This window comes from Protopterus annectens, chromosome 2.part0 (assembly GCF_019279795.1).
Source record: "Protopterus annectens isolate FY-2018-M chromosome 2.part0, PAN1.0, whole genome shotgun sequence".
In the NCBI taxonomy this organism is placed as follows: domain Eukaryota; kingdom Metazoa; phylum Chordata; order Ceratodontiformes; family Protopteridae; genus Protopterus; species Protopterus annectens.
In genome coordinates this window covers 1033968029-1033978577 of record NC_056728.1, presented here as the reverse complement: position 1 = coordinate 1033978577, position 10549 = coordinate 1033968029, and positions in this window count along the sequence as shown.

Here is a 10549-nt window from a genome sequence, read left to right as displayed (position 1 = left end):
AAAGCAGAGCAAGTGCTGAGCACCTTTATTCTTTATTTGTATCAAGAGCTTCTTCAGAAAAACTATGTAATGAAAAATATGCAGTGGTAAGGTCAATAAATACTGTTTTTGCTTTAATAAAAAACATCAATAAGAAACTTACGTCTGCTTGTTACACAAGAAAATACAAATTGCTACCTATGTATGAATGTAATCAAGGGTAATAAAAGTACAAAGTTAATGAAGCAGGTGAAGAAAAAAAATCACACAAACCTTAAACAAGTAAGTAAAATAGAGATCAAAAGCAAAGGCAGGAAAGTAGCTCAGGGGTCACCTAAGTCAATGCAGCATTCATTTAATACTGAGTATTTCAATGAGCCAGGGAAAGAGTCAGCATTAAGAAGCAACTGCCACTTCAGTTCATGCACTTCTAACAGAGTATCAGTGTCCTCAAAGAAAACATCAACCCATTCTAACACTATGAATTTAAATTGTCCTAACCCTGTGCAGAACAAACTGTGTTTACCCAATGTGTTTTTCAAATCAGTCAGCTAAGATCATCAAAAAAGAAATGGCCAACAGATAGTGAGACTCACAGCAAAATCATACTTTAAGTGGGAAAGTCCAAGGTATCAATCAACATTGCAAATCACATAAAATCAGATTATGAAAAGTCATGACACCAAACAAAGAGTATAGTACAGTACAATTATACCAGTGTTACTAAGCTTTATTTTATTTAGTGATATATAGTTTTATTCACAAGGTAAAGCAATAATTTGATCAAATGATTGGATTAATAGGATAGAGAGATAAAGTCTGTAATAACTAGAGTTCAACTAGTGTCGTGTGTGCTTGTAGAACAGGTGCTGTGGAAGAGAGGAATGAAACACCATAAGCCTACTCACCTGCCTCAGGTAAGTGGGCAAGGGATGTGCAGCATGCATATCCAGTACCCGTTTCCAATAAGATGAATGGCTCTGACTATACGTTATGTGATTGAAGGTCTGACAGTATATAACTATCACCACAGACATGAGACATTTCCCTTGTAGCATCATAATTGTTCTTCATACATGGACCCATATAACACCAGAACATCAGAGAATTACGTGGACAGCGCAAAAATAAATAAATAACATAAAAAAATTAAATAAAAAAAGAGAAGTTCCTGTTTGGTATTTCTAAAACATTCAGTACGTCTAACCATTTTAACAGATGTTTTGCTGTTGGTACATTTTTGTTATTCGGTGGTACATATGAAAAACTATTTTATTACATCTAAAAACATTTTAGCATATCCAGCGTTAGTAGAGTACATTTTCCAGTCAATTGATAGGTAGATAATCTTTCTCAGAATGCTGGGTTCTTATTTATATGGAGTTCATTCATGACATTTTGGGACCTGGCATGAACCTCTGTAGTCATGGAAGAGATCCTGTAACAAATGATAAACTGATAGCTCTTTTGGTTCAGTGTGATGTGGAGTTAGACAAGTTTTATATGTGGGCCTCTGGGTATACATTGAGAGGTTATATGATTTATGGCAAATATGGATACACCACCACAGTTTCCATGGGGTCTGAATGCATATTATACCATGACCCCCCCAAAACGTGCACGCTGATTGGCCAGCGTGCACATTGTAAATGGAAAAAGGTCCGGTCGCCCGGACTTTTTTCCATTAGTATAACTCTACTTTTAAAACACTGTCTCGCTATGTTAAATGGGTTTAACATAGCGAGACAGCTTTAAAATAAGCAACGGAGATCTCCGTTGCTTATTTTAAAGCTGTCCCACTATGCTAAACCCATTTAACATAGCGAGACAGGTTTTAAAAAAAAAGCAACGGAGAAAGCAAGATCTCCGTTGCTTTTTTTACTGTTTTGCTATGTTAAATGGGTTTAACATAGCGAGACAGTTTTAAAATAAGCAACAGACATCTCTGTTGCTTATTTTAAAACTGTCTCGCTATGTTAAACCCATTTAACATAGCGAAAACAGTAAAAAAAAAGCAACGGACATCTTGCTTTCTCTGTTGCTTTACAACTCTGATGTACTGCGCAGGCACGCGGTACATCAGAACTGCCATGGATGCCAGACATCTGCAGAAGGGCAGTAAACAGGCATTATACTATGCCATTATTTAAGAAAAGTAATAGTTTCTTTTCTTAAATAATGTAATGGTATAATAGCAATAACCCACTTCTGGGTGTGGGTAATGCTGTATTTACCCACGGTTGGCTTTGTTTGGTCCCTCGGGCTTCGCCCTCGGGACCAAACCACGCCAACCGTGGGTAAATCCAGCATTACCCACACCCAGGCGTGGGTTATTGCTATAGCATGCACTATACTGAGATACTGTATGGAGAAAGTGCTTCTGGGCATTTAAACCAAGTTTTATTCATTAAGTGTATATGGATGCCTTCCAAATACAGGAGTGCCTTGTGGTCTGGCAGCTTGTTCTTTAGAAGTCTGGCATTGAGAAGAGCCACCTTAATCTGATGCAGTTTTGGTACTGATATGTTTGCTACATTGGAATATTCATTACAGAATTTTGCCTGAAAAACACACTATGGGGACAACAAAAGGTTAGCTAGTAAATGGAAGCCTTTAAATTAGAGGGGCAGCAAGTAGGACTAGGGTTACCACCTGTCCCACTTTGCGAGGGACTGTCCCTCTTTGGCCAGTTGTGTCCTGACAAAAAATTTTAAAAATGCCAAATGTCCTGAGATTTTAGGACAAGATTATTTCCTATATTTTATGTAATAGTTGCATAAAACAGTTATTCTGTATCTAAAATACCTAAATGCTATAAGAAACAGAATAAGCAACTAAAATGCTACAAGAATAAGCTTTTATTTAGGCAAAAAAGTTAAGTTCTATCCTTTGTACTGACCATGGGTATGTGTCGGCCTGTAAAATCTGATGTTTGTACCAAAAATGTCCCACTTTGGCCATTTGAAAAGGTGGCAACCCTAAGTAGGACTATCAAGCGTTTTGCCCTATACTGACACATACTGGATCCCTATAGAACATTTTTTAGCCAATTGTTAAAGCCAATAATTTTTTCTTTGTATCTTGGAATCATTTGGAGAGAAGGGAGACTTCCATTGACTAGCAGGGTTTTTTCTGTATCTGTGACATGTAAAGAGAGCTCAGACATGTCTCCCTGCATCCTTCCTCAGTTTTTTTAACTACAAGTCATGATTCCCCACACGCACAACTCCCATGTCATAGTTATATTTGACAAGTGCAAGGGTTCTGAGGGCACTTAAAACATCTGAGATCCTGACCATTGAAATTCAGTTCACTGTCACTGTGCCTTTGTCCAGCAAAATGAGTTGGGATTCTATTTGTCTCACTATGAAATCAAGAATCACTGAAACATTGGTTTGGAATAGTTAAATGTACTGCAGTTGAGAATCTTTGACTCCCTGCAACTGTTTGTTATAGGTGGAATATCATGCACAGATATGTTTGTTTTTGATTTTTGCTGATGCTTAATCCTTATAGGTTTAGGAAACTTAGAGAAGTATTTCTTTATAGTATCAGGTTAGGTGCATAGCATGTGGTGTGTTAGTGCAATGCTCACAGTCTATGAGTCTGTTTTTTTTTTGTTTGTTTTTTTTTTTGTGAGACTAAAGCCTTCATATCCCTTAGATATTTTTTATTTCTCTTAAACAGAGTTAATTACATTTAGTAAGTGTTCATTATTTGTGTGAGCATAACTCAGTTGCTACACAGCTTTAATATATACAATGCTAGGAGGTCTGCAACAGAGGAGGCAACATGTAGGGTGTCCTTCCATGCAATTGATTTAAAGAGATTTTCAGACTTTAAATAAGAGAAATTTACAGTCTGTTGAGAAATATGGATTAAGGGATGGATGGTGCAGTTATATATGTGTGTGTGTGTGTGTGTGTGTGTGTGTGTCTGTGTGTGTGTGTGTGTGTGTGTGTGTGTGTGTGTGTGTGTGTGTATATATATATATATATATATATATATATATATATATATATATATATATATATATTTAAGTAAAGAAGAAATAAGAAACTTGGATATATACACAACTGTAATACCACAGTTCAGGATCCTTACTTAAAATTAGTGTTGAGTTAGTTGTAGTGGCTGTGAGCTATGTAACACAACATAGTGCAACTAGGAGCTGCTATGATGTAGCTATGCACATATTGCTGCACTTGTATGTACCAGGAGTCTAATTAGTGATTGAATTTGAGTGAGCTGGTTTTATTAGGTACAATTGCGACTGAAAATGCCTGCATCTATGGAGTGCACTCTGCATATCCACAATGCTAATCATAGCACCATGCAGTATAAATTAAACAGTAAAAACAAAAGTGCTTCCCAGAACTGCACTCAATCACCCCAAATCTCACCAAGTTTAACCACCACAAACTCTAAATAACTGACACACTGTCCAAAACTGGCTGTTTGCTTGAAGCTTGAAAAGTGACTAAAACACAGCAAATAAATTCAGCAAAATGAAATAATCAGAAAAAAGTAAGACAAACTGCAGTTTTTTTTCCTGATTAATCAGAGAAAAACTGTGCAAACTGCAAAATCAATTCAATTGATAACTGTAATTTCAAATGCAGAAAAAAAGAAAACAGTAAAAATGCAGAAAATGACACCCCACAACAAATATTTATGTAGCTAGGCACAGTACAGTCCTCACTTGTAAAGCAGTGTAAACAGTAAAACAACTTCAATTAATAGCTGTAACTTCAAATTCAGAGAAAACAAAAAAAAAAACAGGAAAAAAATGACCTCCCAACATTGATTTAAATAGATAAATAACTAAGTTGAGACTAATAAATGTATTATCTACCCACAACTGTAGCAATCACTGCCCTAGTACATATGCAAGCATTAACCTTTGCTGAAGACATAATAAAAACCTTAGTTCATGGAAAGTGACTCCATTTCTTTGGATGTACAAATTCCTATTGAATTATTGCTATAGTTGATAAAAAGTAAAGATCTGTATAAACTCAGTTTTGTCCATCTAGTTAGCCTTCTGTTCAAACCATGTTTTCAACAACATGTCCTGTTTCTTACCTTACTCCACGTATTATGAAAATAGTTCTTCTCCCTTCATACCTCAGTTTAGTGCCTGTCATTCCTTCTGGACCATTGGCAGATTTTGTGGTGTGTTCATATTTTTTTAGAGCTCATATAACCTCTATACAGATTCCTAGAGACCCACAAATAGAACTTATCAAACTCCAACAGAGTGGGAGATTGGCATAATGGTTAAAGTGTTTGCCTTACAGACACAAAGTGCAGGGTTTAATTCTCACATGGGGTAACTGGCTAGGCTTAAAATGACTCACAAGGGCAGTTAGCTTCGTACTAACCTATGAGAGAGACAAATAGGACTGAACAAACAGGAAATTGAGGCCTTGTCATAGGGATGCTATATAAAGATGTTAAAGACCAATGACCATGGGCAGCATCATAACACTTATCTTGTTATATAGTAGACATTTAATCAAAAATATGTTCAGATACTTCAAACAGCACCTACAAAGCCCCTTTGGGTTAGCACAAGCTCTGATGTTAAACTTATGTCTACAATTATTCAAGCCATTTCAATTCAATTTAAAGTCTCAATTGTCTTGCAAGAGTTAATGTTCTCTGCGGTAAATTCAATTACCTTAATTTCACATTCTTATTTACTACTGTTATGCAACTGTTTAGCAGCTTCTATCTTAAATATAGTAGGGTTTATAATTTCTTTGTGTGATCTCTGCTCTTCGTGAAAAAGGCATGAAGTTCAGAAATAATGACAGCAACTGAATAATGGAGAATCAGTAACAAACTGGGAAAGACAGAATGATCTGGCCATCAATAGTTATGACCTTTGCAATGATGGTGTGACTGTAAAAGGTACATAGTCCATGTTTACACTTCCTTTAATATCTGTTGCTGGTTAAATTTATTAGTCAGAAAGCTGAACTGTTATAGGCCAGTGCTAAGAAACAGAACCTCTGCAAAGCACATAGCAAGTACTGCTGTGTAAAGTATTCATGTCTGTTCAATTGGCTCCTGTGTCTTGACTGGATCTGCTGGGACTGACTGAAAGATTAATACTTCTTCTGAAGGCTAAATATTTATTTTTAAGTAGTATCCACAAAACAAATGCCATCTTCATCTGTCAAATAAAACATTACATGAATATTTTCAGCAAGAGAAACAGTTAAAAGGCTTTCTATTCTCTGGTGCAGAAGCTTTTTGTGATATCTTACATTTCCAAATGGTTGCCTCATGCAGGTTATGTTTTTTTTTATTTTGGTTTTAGTTATTACTTTTGCTTTTATCATCTTGGATTATAATGTAGCTTCTTCTCCCAAGCATTTGTCATTTCTATACATTGTTTTAGGTATCGTATTGCTTCTGGCTGTATCTTTGCTCCTATAGGTTGAAGCATATGGTTACATTGTTACAGACCATCTCACTAGGGTGGCCACGGTGGTGCAGTAGTTAGCATTGTCGCCACCCAGCAAGAGGTTTTCCAGTTCGATCCTCAGCTGGGGTGCCTTCTGTATGGAGTCTGCATGTCCTCCCTGTGGTCGCGTGGGTTTCCTCTGGGTACTCTGGTTTTCTCCCACATCCCTAAGACGTGCAGTAGTTGGATTGGACACTCTAAATTGGCCCTAGGTGTGAGTGCATGTGTGTGTGTGTGTGTGCCTTCTGTGGAAGGCTGGGCACCGGGTTGGCAACTCGACACTGTCAAACTCCACTGCCAATCATGAGCGGACAGGTGATCCGCTGTGGCGACCCCTAACCAGGAAAAGCTGAAAGAAGAAGAAGTTACAGACCATCTCACCAAACTCCTTTCAGCTATGCCAGATGGAAAAAATAAAATTTCCTGTATCCCTTTTTGAGGCATAACACTCTTGCAGCTACTTATGTTAAATGAGGCTGCAGGGATCTCATTGTATAGTGCAAACATCCCCTCAACAGAAATCTTTTTTTTTTTTTTTTTTTTTTTTTTGGGGGGGGGGGGGGGGGGTTCCTGCAGTTTTGACCTTTGCTTTGCTTAAGTGTCATTTAGGCCTATTGACTGACTGAAGAATGAATAATCAAAGCATCAGCATCAACACACAATCTTCCTTTTTTCTTAATTCTGCTTTCTTGCATTAGACTTACTTACATTTTGAGTGATCATCTCCCCATTTTGTTATCAGAGCATAACAGTACCTACATGTTTTCTTGATATATTCATGTACATTGTCTGTTCACCTTCCAAACAGAAACTCTAATTTCCAACTTAAATATGAAAAATTGTTCCTCATTAAATCACTTTCTTCTGGATGCAGCAGTATCCCTATTCAAGACTGATTTAAGATCCAAAACAAAGTCTTCATCTAAGTAACATTTTTTCAAAGGTAAGTACTAGCCAATCAGTTTGTAGACTATCACATGACTCACTAATAACCAGACAGTGGTCAACCATGAGAACCAAACTCTTTTTATTCTATCTGTGAAGTAAACAGCTTAACCATTATTCCTGTCCCAGCCTGTTCTCAGGAGAACATAGAGGTCTTCAGTATTATTACTTCAGCAGCCCGCTATGTTCTGCTATCAAACTGTTGCTGGAAATGAAAAGGTCAAACAACATGGCAGGAAACTCATTCTATTCTTCATATGTTGCCAAAACTTGGAATACTATTCCAGTGATTCTTAACATTCCCATGTAAAAAAATCTACTTTGACAATATCTTACAAACTCCTCTCTCTGTTCTTCTGCTAAACCAGGATACACTTATCCTATAGTCTTACCATCTTGTCCTTTTTTCTCAAAACTCTTACCTCACTGAAATCGATTAACGTATCTAATCATTTTCTAATGCTAATTACAAGACTCTTGGTTAAGTTCTTGCTCTGACTTACAGAATCTCATCATATATTCTAACCTGTTTATCCTTTTCTCTAACTCTGCCCTCTTGCCCTCTACCTTGTTCTACTCACCTGTCTAACTCACTCATACTTTTAGTATTAACATCACTGCAAAGGCTAAACAGAGCACATAATATTGTCAGAATGTTCATTACAAACTCTGTATGAATTCTCAGCATTGTTTTTGATCTCTCCATTTGCACATATAGTTTTATTTCTGATATATTTTACTGTTTATGTATTACATTTAATCGCTTTCAGCTGTAAACACTGCATAGCAAATGTATTTTGATTTCATGATTTTTGTACATACTCTGACTATTGATTGTTTTGCATTTTGATGAACTTTTGTATGTAATACTGTTCAGCTTTTCTTTCCTGACCTCAGCTGAAAATGGCATGTGTGCCCAGTCATATTATCTGTGTAACTGAATCCACAATAAAAAAAATAAATAATACAATTTCTCTTATACCCTAAAGGAACTGACCCCTCTCAGAAATAAAAGAGTAACATTTAATCCAGCTCTATGGCTATGAACAAAAAGGACAGGGACTGGTATAACTGGAGCAAGAACAAAACTGAAACTAGTGTATTGAAATATTAACATTTAAGAAAATCAGCTAAATCAAAATCCAATTAGACAAAATAATGTACAATGCAAACCTACAATCCACTACTCAATTCATCCTTAAATTACTCTGGTCGTCCATTAATCACATCCTTCACACATGTTAGTCCATTCAACCTATCCCCTCAATAGGTAATCACACTGAAACCACTGGCAAAAAATTCAACTTGCATTTCATCAATACTTTAATCTCTTTGCTAAAACACATGGCTCTTAACTATCCCATATCCCCTTAAGTTGGTCTCCATACCAATAAAGTATGTTTGCAGCTCATCCTCACCTCCGCTATCAAAAAACTTCTCTTCGACCTAAACCTCAGTACTCATGCCCCAGAGAACCCATCAGCAGAATATATGAAGCTTCCATCAGAACCGGGGACCTACCATGTCTCCATACCTAACTCAATCAGGGAAAGATTTGTCCTAGTATTCTGGGGAAAAATCTTACATATTACCTCTATATAAAGGTCAGAATTTCACATCTCCCTCCAATTATTATCCCAACACCATTTTGTTATCTCTTTCTAAACTACTCGAAAACTGTATCTAAACCCAGCTACACTATGTTATGTCAGATAATGTCCCACACAGCACAAATTTCATCCACATCACAATACTATCTCTGCCCTTCTCAACTTTACCATCTCCAGCAAACAAAGCTGAAACAAGGTCAGTTCCATAGCTACGGCAATGTAACTCAGGCAAAATTTAATATAAATCCACAAATAACAGTGTTGCAGTGGACTGCTGCCGTCCACAGTAAAGTTAAAAGCAGAAAAACAAAACCAAACTGGTACTATATGAAGCGCTTTTCGTCTTTCAACAGTTTTTTTTTCATTTTGGTGATTCAGTTCCATAGCTGTAATACTCTCAGACCAGTCAAAGGCCTTTGCTACTGTATCCCAGCAATTTCTGCTAAATAATAGCTCTTTATTAGAGCTAGGCCCACAAGCTCTATGCAAATTTGACAGCTTTCTCACTGGCAGACAGGCTGCAAAATAGCAAGCAGACAGCTCGTACTTTCTAAGTAGCAGTGGATTCTCTTCTGGGCCCATTCCTTTTCAACATATTTAAACACAGCCTCCACATTGCAGGTAAATATGTTACCATCATACAGAATGTAGGAAGCTCAGCCCTAATCTGCCCTGCCAAAAATCTAACAAAACCAACCCAAGAATCCCTTGGGCTCCATGAGTCAGACCTGCTCCTATGCCCACAAAAATCTAAACTAATTTTAGTCAAACCCAAGCAATTCTCTCACTAGAAATGTTCTTGAACATAATCTCCAGCTGTACCAGATTGCAAGCTGTAACCCTCATAAAAATTCTAGGAATCATAACTGACAAAAACTATGAACGTTGACTTTCATGTAAATAAACAGTTAAAAAACATCAAAAACCTGTTGACCTCCACAAGATAAAATCCTGCCTTAGACATGACTCTAGGAAATCCATAGCAACAACTTACCTACTCCCCAGCTTTCTATGCAGTGCTCCCATTTGTATAAATCTAGGTGCTTAGGATTTCCCTCTCTCTTCCCCCTTGGCTGACCTGGTGTGACTCAGATTGAACTCTACAGTTCCCTACAAAATGGTGTCTACAGGACTGCAATCAGTTTCTCTCAGCATTTAAACAGATTGAACTCTACATTTCCCTACAAAACGGTGTCTACAGGACTGCAATCAGTTTCTCTCAGCATTTAAACAGATTGAACTCTACAGTTCCCTACAAAATGGTGTCTACAGGACTGCAATCAGTTTCTCTCAGCATTTAAACAGATTGAACTCTACAGTTCCCTACAAAACGGTGTCTACAGGACTGCAATTAGTTTCTCTCAGCATTTAAACAGAGTAGGTTGCACACACAAAAAGCATTTGTTACGCTTTCAATTACAGTGCTGTGTAATTAAGCAGGTCACCATAATGGTCAGCCATAGGGCTCTTTTTTTCTACTTGAGTGGTTGCCTCCTTCCCCTGTAACTTAAGTAAATTGACTTTTACATTAAGAGCTATA